General features: G+C 41.6%; 1 protein-coding gene across 2 annotated transcripts in view; it reads right to left on the reverse strand.

Moving 5' to 3' along the window:
• Positions 1-23,653, reverse strand: part of ADGRG2 (adhesion G protein-coupled receptor G2) — a 113,387-nt gene that overhangs the window by 74,652 nt on the left and 15,082 nt on the right. The window contains exons 1-2 of one of the 2 annotated variants that reach the window (XM_070258032.1): positions 17,329-17,385; positions 3,809-3,853 (exon numbers count right to left, since the gene is read on the reverse strand). The gene's annotated coding sequence lies outside the window, so the exon portion shown is untranslated. Of the gene's footprint in view, positions 1-3,808; positions 3,854-17,328; positions 17,386-23,653 lie in introns of those variants that run through there. The other variant, XM_005614029.4, reaches the window with a different exon arrangement.

Raw genomic sequence — 23,653 nt, forward strand, 5'->3', positions numbered from 1 at the left:
GTGGGATAGAGCTAAAGACCTTTAAAGTGAAATTTATATTTTAAATTTACATATTAGAAAAAGAGAAGGGCTCAAAATTGAGTTAAGCTCCTTCTCAAGAAGTTTGAAAAAGAACAGCAAAATAAACCCAAAGAAGGAAAAGAAAGGAAATAATAAAAATAAAAGCATAAAATAATGATACAGAAAAAAAGACATAAAAGAAAGGTTATTAACAAAGCCAAGATTGTTCTTTGGAAAGACAATTCTGGCAAAATCAAGAGGGAAGGAGGGAGGGGAAGGGAAAGGGAGGCAGTGAGTGTAAGCAAATAACCAATAGAAAGAATTTTTAAAAAGCAACATAATTGAAGATGCTATAAACATAAAAAAGATAAAAAGATCTTAGGGACAACTTTATTCAATAATTTTGAAAATCTAGATAGTAAGGGGCAAATCCCTAGAAAAAATATAACTTACCAAGAAGGAATCAAGAAGAAATAACAAACCTGAATAAATGTAGAACCATTAAAAGTCTCAAAAATTTTCCCACAAAGAAAACTCCAGGCCCAGATGTTTTCACTGGAGTTTTAAAGAACAAGAATTCCAATCTCACAAGAACTCAAAGAATAGAGAAAGAGACCACAGACTAACTCATTTTTACCAGGCTAGCATAACACTGGTGCCAAAACCTGACAATTCCTCACATTTTTTTTTCCATTTTATAAATCAAATGATACTATTTACAGAATTCTCTGGAATGCTCACAAAAATGTCTAGCAGCAATTTCAAATCTTGTTTATTGGGGTAATTTGAATAAATATATAGGACAAAAGGAACCATTCTGAACTTCAGCAATAAAATTTTTTGAAGATAAAGTCACCCAGAACTAAAGCCAACAACGCGGTCGTAAGAGAAACAGCATCCCATATGCCAAAGAAAACTATGTTTTAAAGACGACAGAAACTGGGTTAACTGGTGAGTGCTGACTATGAACTCCAAGACGGCAGCTCTGTGTATCATTTGTCATAGCACAAAGCAAAGTCAATAGTGAACTGCATGGCATGATTGTAATATGAAGCTTTCAGGTCTCTAGGAACAAGCGGAAGGAAAATTATTTGTTTCGTCTTTATAGTGGAAAATGATTTTCTTAATAAGCATTAAGTGCTTTCTAATGCAGAAGAAAAGAAGCTTTATTCAATAAAACAAGTGAATATCAGATGTGCAAGATTAGAAATAAACTATGCACTTAAAGTAAACACTCACAAAACCTTGTGAAAGGTGTTATATTTTTTGGTTCCCTCACTCATCTCCAAATTTCTCCACTGTCCTACCTGCAATCTCCCATTACCCATGTGAGAATTACCCAGGGCAAAGTAACAGCCTACTTTCTCTCTCTCCCCTCCCTCTTCAGGCTCCTCCCTCAATGCTCATAGTAAATATATGTTCAACACACACAAATAAGCCGAATAGCATAGGGTGCAAGGGCATGCATGGTAGAGCCAGCTGCCTGCCTTCAAATCCAAGCTCCACCACTTACAGCGTAACCTTGGCCTGTTCCTTAACCTCTCTGGACCTAAATACTTCATCTGAAAAATCGGAGGTACTGATAGGATCGACATCATAGGGTTCCTGTAGGGATGAAATGAGGTAATATAATGAAGGTCTTAGTATAGTCAAGAAGTGTTAGCTATTATCACAAGCATAATTAGAAGACAAGTTTATAGTACACTCCAGTACTAAATGTAAATAGACTTCAGAATTATTTCCTACATTCATTCATCTAGTTTACAAATATTTATTGAGGTTCTTTTACATGCAAGGTGCTATGCTAGGGAATCAAGATACCACAAGCAACAAGACAGATATCCTTCCTGCCCTCAAGAGCTTACAGCCTGCACAATGGAATACTACTCAGCCATGAGAAATGATGAAATCTGGCCACTTGTGACAACATGGATGGTCCTTGAGGATATTATGCTGAGTGAAATTAGTCAGAGGGAGAGAGTCAAATACCATATGATCTCACTCATAGTAGAAGATTAAAAACAACGGCAAACAAACACATAGCAATGGAGATTGGATTGGTGGTTACCATAGGGGAAGTGGGGAGGGGGGAGGGAAAAGGGGCGATTAGGCTCACATGTGAGGGGATGCACTATAATTAGTTTTTGGGTAGTGAACATGATATAATCTACAAGGAATTCGAAATATATTACAATGTACATCCAAAAGCTATATAATGTTATAATCCAATGTTACTGCAATTAAATAAATAAATAGCCTACAGCCACTACTTAGATTCATTGGTCATTTGTGTGGCCAAATAAATAGTGACCATCTTTTAACTTAAAAGATGCTTTCTCTTCATAGTTCATGAGACTCAACTTGGCCTAAAAAAAGACAAAAACAACAAACAACGACAAAAAAAACACAGGGCACCAGAACACAATATCCTCTCTTACACAGACTTGGTCTCCACCTCACACCAAATCCCACAACTTCACCCACAGCAGGCACTCAGAAAAGATTTTTTAATTAACTTGGTCCAGAATCTCTTGCTGCACAATAATTCTATCAATATGTAGAGGAGAGAAATAGGAGACTCTCCTTAAAAGTATCTTCAAGGTGTTGGCCTGCACAGGGTGGGTGGAGGCAGAGATGGGGCAGAAGCACATGGTTTGTATCATCAGGAGATCATATTTGAGAGGAAGTGAGGTACTAAGGAAAGTGAACCACCAACTGATATTCTCTGCCCTTCCTTGCTTTTGTCATCACCATGCCAACTCCTGTTTCAAGTCCCAGCTTGGCCATTTACTAGCTGTATGACCCTGCTCAGGCATTTTAACCTTGTTTATAACAATAACTTATTAGCTCTTATTATAATAACTATGTGTGTTATTTATCACCTAAATTATAATAGGATAATTATAATTTATATTAATTATAATGAATATTTGCATTGGTTAGAAGATTTCTTTCATACCAGTAAAATCCCAGAAATAGCCACTATTTATGAGTCTCAAAGGAAACAGGAAATGCAGGTCAGGAGTGGCTTCAGAATTTTTATGTACAAGGGAGTTGGGAGCAGAAATCTAATAGGAAGGAAGCTTTGGAAGCTGCATGTGCACAGCACTTTAGGTAAGAGAGAGAATATTTCAATAGTTCATTTCAAAACACAAGAAGAGGGGCTGGCCCGGTGGCCAAGTGGTTAAGTTCGCGCACTCCGCTGCAGGCGGCCCAGTGTTTTGTTGGTTCGAATCCTGGGCGCGGACATGGCGCTGCTCATCAAACCACGCTGAGGCAGCGTCCCACATGCCACAACCAGAAGGACCCACAATGAAGAATATACAGCTATGTACTGGGGGGCTTTGGGGAGAAAAAGGAAAAAAATAAAATCTTTAAAAAAAAAAAACAAAAACATGAGAAGAGCTGTTGGAGGTAGGCAAGCCAGTCCAGGGAGAAGGAAAGGGGAAAACAGTGAAACAAAATCCCAAAGAGTTCCATGTCAACAATCGTCTCCTTCCCAGGATTTTACTGCACCATGTAATTTCAAAATCTGTACCCATTACTGAAACCTATTTAAAAACAATTGGATTACCAAGAAGAAATGAGTCAACAATAGAATCCCCAAGGAAAAGAAAATGTCTGAAGAAAAAGAAGGCTCCAAGTGGGAATGAGGAGTTAAAAACAAAACAAACAAAACAAAAAAGAATAAAGTAGTTACGGGGATGGGGATATGGAATGAAGGGGGGTAATTTGAAAGGAAAACAAAAACCCAAGCAAACACATTCATCATTTCTACAACATATCACATACAAATAGCCTCACTCACCTGACAGGAAGTTCAGAAGAGAAGATGGAGAGACTCTGCACAAACCTGAAAGTGAAGAAGAGAAAAGAAAATTAGATCAATGAAAAGTGAGTCTTCTTGGTGCCATAATGCTTCAATACTGCAGTCAGCCCTTCTGGCAGAGGCCCTACAGACCCCCTGCTGTGTACCAAGACTTGAATTTGGCAGTAGAGTTACAAAAGAAATGGAGGATGCAAATGCTGCTCTTAAGGAACTTATTATAAACTGGAAAACAAGCCCAAAGCTAGTTTTGGGACTGACCTTGTTAATGTTTTACTAGCATTGTATTACTGCTCCATCTCAGGCTTCATTAATAGTATCATAGGGGCACTAGACAATGAAGTGGTTAGATCTGGGGCATGGTGGTCCCTTTTAGAGACCATGCTTTGTTAGATATTTCTTCATGCTTTTGTGACTTAACTTCCCTAGAACCTAAACTCCTTGATACCAAGGACTGGGTCATTTACGTCTCTTGTGCCCCCAAAGCCAGAGGCAGAATTCTTTCTCCACAGAGGGGCTAAATAAATAACTCTCTATTGATTATTAAGTTTGGCTCAGAGTTGAAAGGGGAAGGTGGGGGCATTGGCAATGACATGAGTGAAGGACAAGGCAGATGCAGTGGGGAAAGGAAATAGTGTGCCCACCCAAGGCAGAGAGTGTTGACAATCCAACTTGTATTTTTCAGAATATTCCATCGTGCTTTGCTTCAAAACCAAAACACTGGTACGGCTATCAGCTAGAAGATGACAGTCACTTCACACAATGGTATCTCCTCATGTTAAATACGGACGTAATGATTTTCAAATCAAGATTTGCAAGAGGAAACAATCTATAGAGTAATCTTGGAAGCAGCTGATCTGCTTCTGGCTTCAGTCAACAGATTAAGACACAAGTTCAGTGCTCAAGGAGGGATCCAGAATATGAAATGAAAGATGGAATAAATGCTCAACGTGGAATGAATGTAGGATTAATAACCAAAAAACATCATTCAAAGAAACAAATTGATTATGACTTGAATATAGAAATAATTCCATTTAACATTTGTGCAAATGAGGATTTTCTACATAGGGATTTTTGATGAAATTTCACAACTCAACCACATTTCCTCTTCCAAAAGCTTATTGATAACCACAATAAAACACACTTAACGGTTCCTGGTAATCCAGTTTATTAATAAACAACATGAGGCTCTCTTTGCTCCTTTGGAACACTTTCAAGTAGAAAAACAGGGCAAGAAACAATGCAATTTTTATTTTGTTTTGCCCACTTGGTGAAAAATATAAAAATCCTAATAACATCCAAAGCTGGAGAGGATGTGGGAAAATGAACACTTGCATACACCATTGGTGGAAATGTAAACTTTGAGAGAATAGTTTAGCTATGCTTTGAAATTTTAAATATGCATACACTTTGATCCAAAAATTCTATTCCAGAGATTGTCTCTACAGAAATATTGACACATATACACAAAAATATATAAACACTGAGATTGCAACTTTGTGTGAGGGGAAAGAAAGCCTAAGTATTCATCAGTAGATGAATAGGTAAATAAATGATGATCCATCTATATTATGGAAAATTATGCAATGCTTAAAAAAATGAAATTGATCTATATGTATTGACATATAGAGATTGTCAGTACATGTAATTCAAGTGAAAAAAATCAAGTTTCTTAATAATATATATACTAGGATATGTTAAGAAACAAGGAAAGCCATATACATATGTGTGTGCTTATTTATACAGTGATAAATGTGAATGCATACAGAAAAGCCTAGAAGGAAACCCACCAAGTCTCCACAGATAGGAGTGTGATACGGGAAAGAACGAAGCCCAATTTTTACTCCATAGAACACAGACACATATTCATGTATTACTTATACAATTAAATATATTTCTTCTAGCGAAGAAAAGCAGAACAGAGGGAGGGCCAAGCCATCCAGGTTCTCCAAAGAGAGCTCTGAAATCAAGCTCAGAGGGGCTAAATGGGAGGTAATGCCATCACTTGCTCAGCAGGATGCCATCTCCCCTGGCCCTGCTCTAACACAATTAGAAAGGCCCAACTGAGAACACAAAGGCTTCTGGTCTCAGAGCCAAGAAACCAGCTTCCCAGCAGGGGAGCAGGAACTCACTTGAGCAAGTTGTGGAAAAGAATGTCAAAAGCAATGATGTGAAAATAGCTGATGGACACAGAGGCCTAAACTTAATTAAAGAACTGCACATCCTTCAGCCTCTGGATCCCTCCTTGCTGCTGTCACCACCATCCTTTATCTCCTAGAGAAAGTAAACAGGAATCAGGATCCCATTGGCACCAGCACTCCAGTAACAAAACATAGTGACTGCCAATGTTTGGGCTTCTTACATCATTGAAAAGAAAGGGCAAGTCACAAAAGGAACCATATCGATTTATGTAAGACATAGCATGGAACAGAGAAGCTTCTCAGAGAACAGCAAACTCACCAATTGCTAGGATTAACTGAAACCTCCCACAGTTGCAGACTGCCCCAAACCATGACATCAGGGAGGCTGGAAATGCATCCAACTTCCTCTATTTATCAAGCTGGCTAAAACCCAGGGTAATACCAGCGTGACCAGAAAAAACAGGGCAAGCAGACTGTACTAGTGGTTTGAGTGGGAAGGAAATTATCTCTGTATGTACTTAAAGCCCTGCTCCAGTGCCGAGGAAGCTCTTAGAGAGGCTGCATCCAAGAATCAGAACTCCTGTGCTCATAAGCTGCTCAGAGGCCCTGGGTGCTGGCCACAGGGCCCATGCCTCCTGGGGATAATAAGCAAAGCAAGGGGCAAAGTGCATAGGTAACAGCAGCCCTGGGCAGCTGCCCCACTGCCCTCTGGGGTAATGTGATGCCAGTCCAAGGACCAAGAAAAAAAAAACCCTGGTGATATGCAGCATCCTGAAGGGCTCAGTGCTTCATTCAGAACCTAATGATTATTTAGTGGCCCAGAATGAGGGGCAGAGAATGGCTCACGGTTCCTTGTGATGACACCAACACCATGGGAGAAAGGACCAGAGGACAAAGAGGCCTTGATAAATTGGAAATGGGGACAGAAATAAGCAAAGAGAAGCTTCTCCACACTAGTAGGAAAAGCAAATGGCACAGATGGAAACAATGGGGAAGGTTAGGTTTGTGGGCATATACATCAGAAGGTCTAGGATATGCAGGCTGTGGAGTGGTAGGTATTGCCATGGAGGAACAAACAAGAGTGGTTCTAGAACCTTGTGGTGGCCCCATTACTGATCAGACCCTGCCTAATAGGACCTTTACCTACACAGACTGGTTTGTTCAGTTCTGGATACCACCATTCAAGAGGAGTTAAATTCTGAGATGGCTCTGGAAAACTCGAAAAAGAATTCATTCAACAAACATTTACTGAATGCCTACTACATGCTAAAAAACAGGGCCACTCTGTACGGTTGTGCAGGTTGCACCCCGCACAAAGGTGCCCAGCCATGAGGACCGTTAGAGCCTAAATCCAGAATGCCAGGTTTTCCGGAAGTGCCATATGAACCAGTTGCGGGCTCTGTCACAGGCATATTGGGAGCTCCGAGGAAGGGCACCTAAGCCAGTGCCCTGGGAAATGGATCCAGGAAAGTTTCCTCAAGGACGTAACAGTCCTAAAAGATGTGCAACTCCCTTTACATGAAGAAATGGGAAAGAACATTCCAAAGAGGAGGAAATAGCCTAAACCAAGACACAGAGCCAAAGACTGGCATGGAGTGGGCAGGACTTGGAATCAGTTTGATGTTGCTAAAGCATAAAGAGCAAAGCAGAGAATAACCAGAAGGGACCCTAGAGAGATGGAGCAGAAAACTGATGGAACATATTTAAAATATCATCTGCAAACAGGCTGGGAAAAATCCGCGTTGCATGTCCAAATGGAGGCTGTGATGGATTATGAATAATATCCACTATGTATACAAGGCACTCACAGAAAGAAAATGGCATTCTCCATCTCTACCATGGGCAGAGATGATGTATAAAAGGTGGTTTAAACCACAATCCAAGGGAGGAGGAAGAAAGTCCTGCTATCGATTATTGTTATATCATAGAAGTGACTAAGGGAGCTTTTGGTCTTGCTTTCTGAAACATCTGAAAAGATGACCTCTTAGTCACTCTGATGAGGTGCATGTCAAGGTGGAAGGAACCAGGCCAGAAAAAGGAGCTGATGGACCTCCTGCAACTGTTGGGACCATGCTACTTTTCTGCAGCAGTGAAAGCTTTTTTTCTCTCCTCCCCTCTCTCCAGTCTTCTCTTCCCCTCTTCCTTTCTTCTACTTTCCTTCATCCTAGTCTCCCTCTTTTCCTTCCCTCCCCTTACCTAGCTTAAGGCTTGCCAAACAGATGCCAGGGGCTAGAATGCTGCAGGTTACCTCTGCCCAGAACTGGAGAAGAGGGTGTTAAAGACCACATGGTGAGAGACCACCTTCAAATGATTCCCTGATCACTAGACCCAACCATCTGGGTGAGGCAACCACAGCCCTCCACCCAACATGGTGACGTGGCAGAACTAAAGGTGTTTCAAAACAAGGCATGAGGGGCTGGCCCTGTGGCCAAGTGCTTAAGTTCATGCACTCTGCTTCAGTGGCCTGGGGTTTGCCAGCTCAGATTCTGGGGGCAGACCTACACACTGCTCATCAAGCCATGCTGTGGCGGCATCTCACATAGGAGAAATGGAAGGATGTACAACTAGGATATACAACTATGTACTGGGGCTTTGGGCAGAAAAAAAAAAGCAAGGCATGACTTTCTTTAGGGTATAAACACTTACCACCTTAAAAGTAAATGCATATGCAAGGATATACCAATTAATTCTTTCTCAGAGCATTAATTTACTATTTCACAAAAAGGATACTTATATACTTGCTTTTTTAATGCAAGTCTTACATTAAGCTGTATTCATACAAAGTTAACTGGAGGTGAACTTTCTTCCATTTGTATGAAAACATCTCACTAGGAAAATTGAATTTAGATAACTACCACAACCTCAGATCAATCCTGGCTGCCATGCCTGATATTTTCTAATTAACTCTTACCTTCTCTTTCCACTGGGTAGCAAGAAATGCTGGGCATTTCCCTCTCTTTAAACTATGTTTTGATATTGTACTTTCAATAATGAAATAAAATATGACTAAAAGATAAATGGATGAGGGAAAAACAAACAATTGTACATGGAGGATGGGTCCCACCAAGTAACTAAGAAAACCACCATATTAATTTTTCCTTTGTTAAGTTTTTGTTGTATATTTGACACTTTGGCTAGAATTTAAGGCTTGTACATTAAAATTTTTCTATTTCCAAATATACTTGCCACTTGAGACGTACTAAACACTCTACTACTCCTCAGTCCAATTCCAGGGAGTAAAAGACGAGGAAACCGTAAAGTTTCTATTGTTCCCACTGGAAATGAGTAGGCAGCTACATTATTATCTAGCCATATTTGACAGATAAACTGTGAAAGATAGGAACTTGGTGATTTATTAATATCATTTTTTAATTCACTGTGAGAGCCTCAAACTCAACCTCTACACTGCTGTGTCTCTGCCGACTTTACCAGCAAAAAAAATTTCTAGCCCTTCCCTCCTTTGGTAGAAAGCAAAACTGGCCATAAATTCCCCCATCCCAGTGTGCCTGTCCATTTGCAATGTGACTTTACAGCTCCTCCTATCAAAAGGTGGAGTCTAGTTCTCCACCTCTTGAATGTGGGCCGGCCTTGCCACTTGCTTTGCCCAACGGGATATGAGCAAATGTGAAGCAAGCAGAAGCTTGAAAAGGCCTTGAGCACGGAAGTTTCCTCTCTCTTGTTGCTCTTGGGACCTCAGGCCACCAGGTCAGCATGCAAACAAGCCTGAGCTAGCCTGCGAGATGGTGAAAGACACATGCCCAGTTACCGCCACTGCACCAACCGCCAGGCACAGAGTCAGCTAGCTGGCTGGCAGCTGACTACAGGTGTGTGAGTGAGCCCAACTGAGACCAGCAGGACCATCCAGCCCAGATTGCAGACTCTAGAACTGGGAACTACTGAAATGACTGTGGCTTAGAACCAATAAAAACTTGGGTGTGTTTTGTTATACGGAATAAATTAACTTATATACCTTCTTTCTTCCTTCCCCCCTCTTCATTCTTTCTCTTCCTCTCTATCTACTCTTCCTTCATTTCATTATTTCCCCTCACACTTTGTGCTTTTTCTCTTCCTTCTACAAGTACTGCAAGTCCCCATTTAAGGGCCCACTGGGTACAAGACATTGGCCTGGGCTAGTTCTCTTTGAAGCCTGCCTCATTTTCTTCTAATCCACTCCCTCTGAAGCCTGCATAAGCAGACTCTGCAGACTTTGCATGGTCCACGGGCCCCACTCATAAAGTGATTCAGCAAGATGTTCGCAGGGACCAGCAGGCCACAGGGTAGACTCTTGGCAGAGTTTGCAGCCCATCTCTGGGCATTTGCTGGTGATAACCCCCGAGAGAGTCATTTGACACTGTGACCTGTTGAGTGGATTACTGAGATGTATTCTAGCCCTCCCCTCCATCCATCGCTCCTTGCTACCAGAGGAGAGGTCTAACAAGAAAAACAAGCCTTTCATGCCAGGCACCCAAGGGTTAAGGGGCATAGCCCAAGACCACTTCCCTCATGTGGCTGCCCAGGATAAGTGAGTACAAGATATATTTATAACTACAGGAAACAACGCACTGTGAGTGGTAAAATGCTTAGATTTCCATTTGTTTACTACATGAATAAAAGAAAATCAATAGGATCATCTTGCTAATGACATCAAACCGCTCAGTGCAACTCAGAAGCCAGAAGAAGGTCATTTCTTAAAATGCTTTTCTTTCCTCTTCTTCACTTACAGTCTGTACTTTATTCCCACTCTAACTTAGTTTTTCCCCTGAATGATGTTTTTTCAGACTTTTTAAAAGCTTACTTTTCCCTAGTGTCCTGGAACCTGCCATTTGTTTGTGGTTACAACATTAATGTTTAGAAAGGTCAAATTAGACGCCAGGGTTGGATAAATACTCATTTTTTAAAATTATATTTTAAATGGAACTCTTTTCTCCCTTAGGATTCCCTGGAGAAGTTCTCTTCTTCTCTAGGTGCATGTGTGAATGTATTTTGAAACTGACCACCAAAATGTCAGGTAGATAGAGATTTTAATGGCTTCCATCAACAAGAATAAATCAGAAGTATATCCTCTGGAACACATTTCTAAGATTTTTCTAGATTTCTCCGTGCTGTCTTCCAGACAAGCAGAGGAAGACTCTATCCCAATATCTCCCTTCTTATGTTCCCAAACTGTCTATAGAACCTCCTCATCTAAAGAGAATTACTTTTCCTCCTCCTCATCTGTTCTTGATAGCAATAATCCCTTCTATTTGTACCGTGATTTATGGTAGTCAACATGCCTTTGCATACATTATCCCAGTTGACCCACAAATGTTTACAGAGAAGCTGCCAGGCAAATTCTTAACCCCATGCTAGGTACTAGGGATACACTGGAAAGCAAAATAAGTCCAGCCTTCAGGGAGCTTATTGTCTAGTGGGGAAACAAAGATGTGATACAAAAATTAACATCAAGAAATGCAAAACTAGAGGGCCAGCCAGGTGGTGGAGCAGTTAAGTTCACGCGCTCTGCTTTGGCAGCCCAGGGTTCGCCGGTTCGGATCAGGGGCATGGACCTACACGCTGCTTATCAGGGCCAATCTTCCTCAGCAAAAAGAGGAGGATTGGTGGCGAATGTTAGCTCAAAGCTAATCTTCCTAAAAACAAAAAGAAATAGAAAACTGCAACTGTGACAAGTGCCACCAAGAAAAGCATACGGACCTCTGGGTGAAGACAGTGGGATTTGACCTAGGGGGTCAGGGAAGGTTTCTCTGTGGAAGTAATGCTAAAACCTGAAGGATAAGTGGGAGGAGTTAATCTAGCAAAGAGGCAGGGAAAGACCATACCAAGTAGAGGCAGCAATATGTGCAAAGGTACTGTGGCAGGAGGAAGTAGGGCCCACGCAAGAAACTGAAAAAAGGCTAGAGTGGGCAGGACACAGGGTGGCAGGGGGAGCACTCTGAGGGATGAGGCTGGAGGAAGAAGCAAGACTCAGTTCACATTGGGGCTTGGTGGCCAAGGTCAGGATTTCTGTGTGTCTTGTTCTGAGAGCAATGGAAAGTCACTGAAGGATTTTAAACAGAGGGTGACGTGTTCACATTTTAACAAGACTGTTCTGGCTGTTGAGTGGAAAATGGATTGTAGGGGAACAGAGTGGAAGTGGGGGTCTAGTCTGGGACTTCTGATCTCCATTCTCAGACATTGTTCTAAAGGTCTAAGCAATTCAATAAAACAAAAATCCAAACGAAGAGGTATAATCAAGGAAGGGAGACTACAGATTTATTTATGTCATACATGCATACACACATGAAAATCTAATGAAATATATCGGGAATTAGAGTTCAGAAAAGGAGGAAGATTCAAAATAATTATATAAATCAGCTTTCCCTTTACACTAGGGTTCAGCAAACCTTTTCTGTAAAAGGTCAGATAGTCAGTTTTCCAGCTTTGAAGGCTGTAAGATCTCTGCTGCAACTATTGAACTCTGCCATTGCAGCAAGAAAATAGCCCTAGACAAAACGTAAATGAATGGGCGTGCCTGTGTGCCAATGCGACTTCATTTACAAAAACAAGAGGCTGGTGGGATTTGGCCCATGGGCAGTAGTTTGCACTGCTCTCTACGAATGAGGAAGTGATTATGCTATTTGAGGTGAGAGGACACCTCTCCCACCCTAAAAGTTCTTAATTTTTCACTGATATCTAAAAGACCACCTCTTAAGGCTTATTTTTTGTAAGGCATTGCAACCCATTAAAGAATGTAAATTTCAATTACTGTGGTCATTAACAGATGAGTGTGACTTAATTGATCAGGTCAGCTTTGATGGTGAGTAGGGATACTGCAGTCATGGATGCTGGAGACGGCCCAATGGGGTCTGGCATGGACAAAACAGGAGCACTGAGACAGGACCCGCTGTTAGCTCAGAGAGGGCAAAGTGAGGAGGAATAGGGAAGAGACTCCCAAGGAGGGCTTTGCCTACATTATAGGTTTAGGTTTCCTCAGCTGGTCTTCAGAAACTGGAAGTCAAGCAGCTCTCCTACATCCAGGAAAATCTCCCTGCTGCTGGATGGCCTTCTCCTCATTCTATTTTTTTCCCCTCCCTCATCAGGACGTTCTCTTCAAGCATCAACACTACCTGCTCCTTTCGCTTACGTTGCCTTCAAATGACTGTACTTGGCTCCACCGGAAGTGGAGTTATTTTTGCAGACTGGATGGTGTAAGGTAGGGTGGGGAAAGCCTCCGATGGTGGAAACTCCTCTCTCACCAGGGAACTTGGCCATGGCACCAAGCCCTGGCCTCACACCAGAGCAGGGCCATCCATTTTCTTCTTTTTTTAGTATGATCCTCTTTGACCAGCCCAGTGCTGTGATTTGTCAGTGTGTTTTTCCAGGAGACCTGGCAAACAACAACTTGACAGGTTCAATGGTTTTCATTGACAGCCCCAAAGGAGTCCTCTGAAGACTGCGAAACTGGACACACAAACAGCCCATAAAAATCCTACCTCCCACAAGCGTCTGGACGCTGCCTTTTCCCAAATGACCCTTCAGCACTGATGCAGCATGGGTGGCTTCACAGTATTTTTTTAAGTGATTTTTCCAAAACTGAGGTATTGCAAGTGGTGTGGGAGGATTATTTTTTTTCCTTGCAGTAAGAGACTAACTCCCAGGAGATTTGGGGAAAACAGGAGCAGGCCACATGAGTGAAGTGACTCCAAAGCTAATCGCTTGCCACCAAACCCCAAAGTCTCCATGAACTGTGAGGAGCATTGGGCCTGCCTGTTACGAGGTCTGTAACTCAGTTTAATACACTGCAGGGAAAGCAGTGTGATACTGTGTGTGCACCAATAGTGTGACCTTGAACTCTCTGAGGAGTCAGCAAACCTGAAGCAGAAAGGCCACTCTCCAGAAGCAGTTCCTACAAGTCCCTCTGCCACCCAGACCTTGACCAACAATCCACACTTTGCTAGTCAGCGTATGGAATGCCAAAAGGATTCCACTGGTGAAACTAGTGACTTGATGACTAGAATGCTGAGGGAGAAGTAAACATGATTTCTCTCATCTGAAGTATAACGGTCACATAGGTTAGTGTAGGGGTGGATGAAGAATTTTACAGCAAAAAAAAAAAAAAAGTGCAGGGTGAATATGAAACAGGATATTTCAATCAGTCTCCCAGGTTCTCATTAGAAAGGGTCGGACTAAAAGGAAATGGGCCAAAATGGGAAAGTCAGGTTACAGCTAGTGGCATTTCTCAGGAAGGAATATTCAGTAACTTCCTAACTCTCTCTGAATTGTCAATAAATATTAACCACAGGAAAGAAAGGTCACCATGCCCACTCACGAAGCAAATGGCAGACCATTTCAGGGGTGCAAGTCCCTGCCTTTGAATTCTGGCTCTGCCATTTGCTGCCCCTAAAACCTCAGGCATGTAACTCAGTCCCTCTGTGTGCCTCAGTTTCTTCACCTGTAAAATGGGGATAATATCAATAGCATCCATCTTACAGTTATTGGGACACATAAATGTATCAATACGTGTAAAACAACCCCTGGTACATAGCAAATGCTCAGTAAATAGTAATTATCACATCATTGATAGTAACTATCAATAGTATTATATTTAGAAATATAGATCGAAAATAGCATTTGATATGAAAATGATCCTGCCTGAATAAAGAAGACGTAGTGTGTTCATGCGAGTAAAAACAAGTGTACAATATCTCGAAATATCTGCATTTAAAACTCACGTTCCCAAAAGTATTACAAGGTGCCTTTAATTATTCTACAGTAATAGTGGCAAATCATTGATAAACTTATCAAAGCATTTTTACATACAATACTGCAGAAAAAAGGGAGGCGTGGGGAGGCAGCAAAATATTTTGACTCAGTCATAAGAAGGACCAGTATTTAATTTTAGCCTACCACAAGGTGCAGGATGAAATAGTTGTGGATATTGAAAGCTTCTCTACCTCAGATTCCTTACCCGTAAAATGAGGATAATCATCATATTTGTGTCCAGGAGTTCTTGTGAAGGAGTACTGAGTAAGTACAGGAAGAGTGCTCAGCATAGCGTGGGGCTCATAGCACATGCTCAGAAAAAATATTAGCTACTAGTGGGATCACCGTCATCAACTGCTTAGGTGCATCAGGCACTCTGCTAATTGCTTCACGTGCCCGGACAGTGGGTGAAAACGAATATGCTTCTCTAGAAGAGACTGTGTCGGCGGTGGGCCCACCGCTCTTTCTGCACTCTTTCCTCCCTGGCCATCCCACCTTGCCCAGCCCCTCCTCTGCCTCCCTTTCCTGTGCTCTTCTCTTCATTCCCACCCTATCACATCCGCCTCCAGGATCATAGCGAATGTCTGTTCTTGATCCCTGAGTGAAGGTCCTAATGAACCTCCTGTCTCAAAAAGCACTGGCACTTCAAACTAACTCGGATGGTTGAATTGATGACTTTGTTATTTGTTAAAGGAATTTGGGGTCGGGGGGAGAAAGTGAGGATATTTGAGGGGCCAGGGCCACCTGGGTCATCCTCACCCTAGCCCAGGTGGAGGACAGCCCCACTGTATGGAGGGTGAGTGTGCTGCCCTGCTCGGGCACCTTCTCATTCAACAAATATTTAGTGAGTAAATACCATGTGCCAGGCACTACATGCGGTGCTAGGAACACACTGGTGAGCAAGACAGATCCAACTGTGCCCTTCTGGAACTTACAGGCCAGTGGGGCACTCAAACAAAAATGTAAACGGACAAATACATGAAACAATCGCAAGTTTTAAAGAGGGCTGTGAAGAAAACATATAAGGAGCTGAATTATATCCTTAGAGGAGCCAATGTCACAGAAAGAATGTGCAACTTACTCCCTATTATAAAGAAAGTCAGCAAATAGAAAGTATGTCACTACATGATCATTTCTATTAGGACGTGCATGTTGGCAGGAGGCAGGCTAACACTTTGCCAACATGCCGAGAACCCTTAACTCTAAGTGGGGGACATTCCTTTTTACTCAGCTGCTCTCCCTTGTTTTTTTCTTTACTTTTAGAGATGAGACTAGGCTGGACCAGTCTTTTGATATTTTCTCTCAGACCAGTTTCAGATGAAAATATGGAGTAGAAACGTTCATCTTAAAGGAATCAAAATTATAATACTTAGAGAATATAGTGTATCTTCATTTGCTTGTAAGCTGTTTAGCTAAAGTTGTATGATTAGACTAGAAAATGCATTCCCTCAAGAGCTGGTGTAAACTTTCTTTCTTCTTAATACACCTCAAAATGCCAACTCTAGGGGGAGAGGTAGGACTATGGGTGGATATATTTGTTTCATCATAGTTTTCCGTAATTCCTAAAACTTTAACAATAAAGATACAGTATTTTTAAAAACAGAAAAATAAATCTCCTTACAGGCATAATGTATTTTTTTCTATCCAAGTAGCAGCAAAACTACACTAAAAACATCATTCGCTGCTCAATAAAATCTGTGTGTTGGTAATAAGTATTAAGTAGAAACTAAAGGAGGGAAGTGGATACGAAGTGTGTGTGGGAGGGGGTGGCAATTTTTGAGAGGTGGCCGGCGAAAGCATCATGAAGATGACACCTGAGCAAAGTCCCTGCCGCAGAGGTCAGGGAGTGAGCCTGGCAGGCTCGCTGGGGATGAGCACTCCAGGCAGAAGGCACGGAGCCCTGCAAGGAGGATCCTCGCTTGCCTGTTTCCCCAGACACACAAAATCGCTTCAGACAGGAATCAGTCTGGACTTAATGGAACCAAGGAACGACGCAGAAGGAAATTAAGTGATGGGTTGGATGGCAGTGAGAGAAGAAATGATACCCAAGGTCTAGCATATACAGGCTCTGGTTGGGCAGGATTCTAAGCATTTTATTTATACTAACTGGATCCCTGCAATGCCCCTAGCTAGGGTACCTAAATAATTTAACGTCCAAACTGCAGCACCTGTGAGTAAAATGAGGCGCTATTAATTAATACAGAGAAAACAGTCATAAATCAGGGCTACAAACCGGGGTATGTCACCACTCTACCCAGAAGGCATACTATTATAACTGCTTTATAGAACAGGAAACTGAGGCATGGCACAGAGAGGTTAAATAACTTGCCTGAGGTCACAGAGATAAATAGCAGAGTTAGGATTTGAACTTGGACAGCCATTCTTCAGAACCCACACTCTTGATGCCTACACAGTATTGCCTCTCTGTGTTTTGTATGCTAGGAAGCCCCTGATGCTAAAAACCTGGGTTGTAGTTATCATCAGGAGTAGGCGATGAGGCTGGAAAAAGCACTAGCTTTTAGAGTTCAACACCACCACTTTACATGGTCAGCAGCCCTGGACGACAGTAACCTGTCCAAGCCTTGGTTCAGTCACCTGTAAAATAAAGCTACCGAGACCTACCTCACAACACCGCTGCAACACTCAGATGAGGTGGTGTTTGTGACAATGCTTTGGAAGCTGAAAAGCATAACATGGATATTAATTCTAAAAAGTTATCATACATAAAAATCTGCATTTTCTCTCAAAGGACCAAATAATAAATATTTTCTATAAAAGGCCAAATGATAAATATTTTAGGCTTTGCAACCCATATGGTCTCTGTTGCAACTCTACTGTTGTAGTATGAAATTGGTCACAATCTATAAATGAACGAGTGTGGCTGTATGCCAATAAAACTTTATTTACAGAAAGATGTGGAGGGCCACAGGCCATAGTTAGCCAACCCTGACCTAGAGAATGCCATTTAAAATTGCAACCACTCAATGCTCCCTGTGCCTCTTTTCTGATTCATTTTTCTCCACAGATAGCACTAATCACCATCTAACATAACGCATATTTTACTTATTTACTATCTGCTTCCACCACTGGAAAAGAAGTTTTGTTGAAGGCAGAGTTTTTGTCTGTTTGGTTCACTGTTGAGTCCCCAGTGCCAAGAAGAGGGCCTGGCACATAGTAGGAACGTTATAAATATTTGTTGAAAGAATGCATGGATGAATGAATGGAGAGATTTTGAAGGAGCTGGACATACCACTGGGAAAGAAGGGCAAATACACAGCAAGTAAAAAAAGGAAAGAGAGAAAGAGAACGCTATCTGAAATGCTAGGGGAAGAAAAACTGCATGAACTCAAACTCAACTGCAATTCCTTGTAGGCAAAGGGAAAAAGGATCATTTCCAAAACCAATTTTGTGGGTTGTGAACATTTGGAAGAACTAAAGCCTTAGAAAACAATTTCCAAAATAGCTGGTTAAAATCTAAATGAATTATCGGCTTGATTTAGGTTTAGTTAAGAGAATAGCTTGAGGTTTGTTTCAGATCAACTAATTATGAGTATGTGTGTGTGTTTAATCCCTTCTCTCCCCTCCCCCTCCCCTGGCAAATGTGGGTTCAGTTGTTCACTGGGAATGGTCTGGGGAGTGGTAAGGAATAGATTCAGGAGGCTTTGCAGGGAAATATATATATTTGTGCCTAGTTTAGTTCAGGGCTTGGCAAATTGTAGTGTCATTCATTCTCATTTTTCTTCATAGTTCAATTCAAGCTCATGGTTAAAATTAACAGCAAAATATTGCTTAACTGAATAGGTACATCTCTAAAGAGAGAAGGGTTCTTTACATAAGGTGATTTATGTAATTCTTTCAAAGCAAGATCTATATAATACGTTCAACTGAACCACCTGATGTTCACCGGAAGAAAATCGTACTTCACTTCTACAAAAGCAAGTGTGCATATCCAATGCACAGCTCACAACCTAAACAATATTCAGCTTTCCAGACACAGTGCTTAGCAAAATTTTGGCTTAGTATAGAGTAAGCAACATTGGCAAGATTCTTCTAAAGAACTCCAACACTGATCCTATATTCTGGTGCACTCGCCTCTAGGTTTGAGTGCCTACTGCATGCCAAAAGGGAGTGAGGCTGAAGGACTTCATTGTTAGGCTCACGAATAATAATTTCATTGTGTCCTTAACTTCTTGAAGAAATAAATTTCCACTTACTGATTGATTTAATACAATAACTATGAAAAGAACATCAGACTTGGAGTCAGAAGACTTGGCTAAAGGAATGAAGGAAGAGGAATGGAATGAAAAAGAAAAGAAGATGAAAATGAAGAAGGAAAAGAAAAAGGAATGAAGTTGTGATTCATGACATGGAGGACCCTTGAAAGCATGATGCTAAGTGAGAGTGGTCAGACACAGAAGGCCATATATTGAACGATTATATTTATATGAAATGTCCAGAATGGGAAAATCCATAGAGATAGAAAGTAGATTAGTGGTTGCTAGGGGCTGGGCGGAGGAGGGGGACATGGGCAGTGACTCCGAATGGGTGCAGGGCTTCTCTCTGGAGTGATGAAAATGTTCTGAAATTAGATAGAGGTGATGGTTATACAACCTTGTGAATATACTAAAAAACATTAAATTTTACACTTTTAAAAGAGTGAATTTTATGGTATGTGAACTATTTCCCAACAAAAAATGGGGGGAAAAGAAAAAGTTTAAAAAAAAGTACAAGACCTGGCTCTTCCATTGACTAGCTTTGTGCTGTGAGCAAGACATTTAATTCCTCTAATTATGTTTCCCCATCTGAGAAATGGGAGTAATATTAACCTACGTCCCAAGTTGTTGTGTGATGCAAATGAGATAATCCATGTGAAAGTCGTTTTGGAAAAAATGTATAATGCTACAAATTCAAGGCGATCTCAGTCAAAATCTTTTCGAGGTTCTTTATGGAACTTGATAGGGTACTTATAAGGTCTATTTGTAAAAGCAAGTGCCTAAGACAATTTGACAAAGAAGAACAAGAAAGGAGGGCTTGACCTACCGGACACCAAGACTCATTGGGAAGCTACAGCAATCAAGGCAGTGTGGTATTCACTCAGGGTTAGACAAATATATCAGGAAGCCAAATCTGAGCGAGCCTGGAAGCAGACGCACGCGTATATGGTCATTTGATATAGCAAAGGAGGCACATCCGCAAAGGAGGTGCCAGGGTAGATGCAGTGCAGGAGGGCAAAGATAAATTCTTCAATAAGTGATCCCGGGACAATAGATTTTCCACATGGAAAAACAATTCACACGCAGATTCCTCCCTCAATTCCAATGAGACTAAAATTATTTCAACAGCCAACATTTAAAACTTTTAGGAGACAATATAGAAGAATATCTTTATGTCTTTGGGATAGGGACACAAAAAGTGCTTCTCTTATGTTTATAAAAGAAGAAATTTGACTATATTAAATGTAAGAACTTTGTTTATCAGAAAATACTATAAAAAGTAAAAAATAAGCCGCAGACTGGGAGATGTTATCTACAACATACATCACTAAAAATTAGTAACCAGAATATATAAACATCTACAAATCAATTTTAAAAAATACAGACCACCTGATAGAAAAAATAGGCAAAAAACCTGAACTAGAATTTCACAAAGATGAAATTTGAAGTCAGTGAAAATAGTGCCTAGGGAAATGCAAACCAAAACCAAAAGAGATACAATATCATCCTAGCAATATTCCAAAGTCTGACTATGCTGTGTTGGCAAGGATGCTGAGCAACAGGAAGTCTCTTACAATGTTGCTTAGGAAAGTAATCTGGTAACATCTAGTACAGCTGAAGAGGCATAAAACCTACCACCCAGTACTTCCATTCCTGGATACAATCCGTAAAGAAACAGTCATATATTAGCACAAGGAAACATGTTCAAGGCTGCTCAGAGCAACTTTATTTTTAATAACAAAAACGGAAACAACTAAATGACCATTAATAGAAGAATGCATAAATAAATGATGTATTTACATAGTGGAATACCAGACAGCAAAGAAAAAAAAAGAGCCAGAGCTACATGTAGCAACGAGGACAAATCTCACAAAAATAACATTGATTGAAAATGAAGTTGCAGAAGAATATGACAATAAGAAAGATATCAATCATATTAAGTTTAAAAGCATGCAAGTAGCATTCTCTCTTGCTTAGGGATATATTCATATGTGACATAAATATAAAGGAATGTAAGAGAAGATAAACACCAAATTCAGGATAGTGCTTGCTTCTGTGCACTTTTTTAAAGCTAATGTATGGCCAGGGTTGAGGACCTCCATACGACACCATTGATGGCGCAGGTCCTAAGGGGATGGAATTCCATGCACCTTCCCCAGCAGATACTGAACTAGTACTGTCTCACCCTCAGTGGGTCCCCCTAGAAGCAAAGGCCACACAGAGGTCAAAGCTATGTGCCTAACTGATACACAGTGTTCTGATTACCTGAGCTAATTATTCACAAGCAGCTGATCCCAGTAATAACAAGCTACAAGAAGAGCTCACTTTGCCTCAGGCACCATTTTGATGCTTGCAGAAGAGTAAGATAAAGTATTGAAGAGGAAATATCCCGGTTGGTGAAGGATTACCATTTTGGTAACAAACAGTAACCAAGACGTTATCAAAATCACAATATGAAAATTATCCCACACATAATTTAATCTTTGATGATTCAAAAAGTACTTTAGGCTCCAACAACACGTAAGAATCATTACTACAAACATCCATTGTCATTCTACATAATTTGCTGGCTGATAAAAAGTTTTTGATAGAAGGCTAGATAAACCAATGAGAAGTTGTACTCCTACTTCTCCCTTTGCCTAGAGTCAGTAAGACTCCCTCTAAAAAGCAGCGTCTTCCAAATCGCTCATGGATCCAAGAAAGCAAGGCTAAGTACCAATTCTTTGATTTTAAGGGTTATTTTACAGGAACTGATAAGAAAATAATTCTGAGAAGTTGAACAGGCCTTGGCAAAGTTAACAGACATTACTTGGAGAAAATCAACTTCCTTTTTAGTGCCCTTTCTCTCCTCTAGGTGGGGCCCATTCCCAACTTGTTGGTACCTAATGACCTCATACTTTTTGAATTCTTATGGATTCTCAGAAGACCTCACATGGAGGCACATCCACAAATTCTGTGCCCATTTATATTTTAACAACTTTTAACCAAAGAAATGAATCTCTAATTGTGGGATTTCAGGATTCAGCCAGATGAATAGGTGAGATACTGGGGGGCGGGGAGTGTGAGGGGAGATGTGGGCACAGTTACTGCTATGGACTGGATTGCGTCCACCCAAAATTCATATGTTGAAGCCCTAACCCCCAGAGTGACCCTATCTGGAGATAGTCTTTAGGAGGTGATTATGGTTAAATGAGGTCATAAGGGTGGGGCCCTAATCCAATACGACTGTGGCCTTCTAAGAAGAGAAAGCTTGCTGATCTCAGGCTCTCTCTCTAGCTCTCTCTCTTTCTCTCCCCACCACTTGAAGACACAGGAAAAAAGTCTGCAAGCCTGGAAGAGAGCCCAAAGTCACAGGGAAGCAATCACCTAACCATCCATCCTTGATGCTTTCATGGATGTTTACATTAAAACTAGCCCTGTTGATGTAGCATGTACCCTTGAAATACCAAATCCAAAGGACCAAGGGTCTCTAGTTAGGAACACCAAGGGGCCTAAACAAAGAAATGGGTGTTCAGCCTGGTGGGCAGCACACCCTGGCAGAGGCAGAGCAAGACTGTGAGAAATCCAGTCCAGAGTGCCAGGTCAGGCCACCCTCACAAACATCCCTGCTTGGAGTGGGCTCCACACATGCAAGGAACCACACACAGGAGGGGGCTTTCTACATACAAGATCTGGAGGGGAGAAGGCTGGGTCGTAGCACACTTCTGAACATATAGAAGGACTAAGAACCCCAATTTGGGTTCAGGCAGCCCTAAAATGTACCGAGAAGCTTAAATTATGCCAAGGTTCAGATCTACTTCCAGTTTGGGGAAGAAGGTAGGGGGAGGGGCACAAGTTGAAGACAGCTAGGAGGAGCAATGACCACAGACGCAAAGCTTGGAAGACAGGTGTGGGAACATCCTTGAAACTTAACATTAAGGGCCTCCACACAGTAAAGTGAAGGTCCAAAAGAGGACTCGTTGTCCCAAGGGGCTGGGCAGAGCCCACAACAGAGCACCTCAGGGAGGAGGCCTAGAGGAAGGAAGATGCAACTAGGACGCAGCAAGAATGAAGTTTGCAGGGGCCACAAGATGTGGTCAAGGGTTCTGGGACAGAACTCAGAGATACAAGACAGACCAGAATCAGCTCTGCTGGGGAGCCAAGAATATCAATTCTGTTGACATGATCCCCCAAGTTGCCCAGGATCACAGAAGCATTCTCTCCATTATTGGGCTTATTTCCAGCCATCTGAATGGTTGGTGTCATGCCAACAAGATAACCAGATACTGGTGAAACCTGCCCCCCCCAAACAAACTCCACTGGGCTCCTGTGTCATCTTGTAATGAGGTTTTATGAAAATGAACAAAAGTACTTCCTGACTGTTGGCCTCAAAGAGCCCTGCCCTAGTTTGAGTTCCTCCAGAAGGTAACTCTGAGGGAAGGACTAGAGAACAAGCAGTTTATTTAGGATGTGATCCCAGGAAACAGGAGAATGAGGAAGTGAGACAAGGGCAAGAAGGCAGCTAATACAGGTGCGTTATCAAGCCAGTTATCACTGGGGGCAACTGAAGCTCAGTCCTGGGGAACTCTGGGAGCCAGTGAAGAAGATCCGTCTGTCTCAGAGTTATCCTACTCACGGGCCAAGGGGCTGTGCTATTTACCTACCACCTTTCATCAGGCATTGGTTGAGGGCGGGTGGGGTGGGGAGTGTTAATTCCCTGGCACTCCCACCTGCCACATGGGCAGGCAGAGCGG

Source organism: Equus caballus, chromosome X (genome assembly GCF_041296265.1).
Source record: "Equus caballus isolate H_3958 breed thoroughbred chromosome X, TB-T2T, whole genome shotgun sequence".
In the NCBI taxonomy this organism is placed as follows: Eukaryota; Metazoa; Chordata; class Mammalia; order Perissodactyla; family Equidae; genus Equus; species Equus caballus.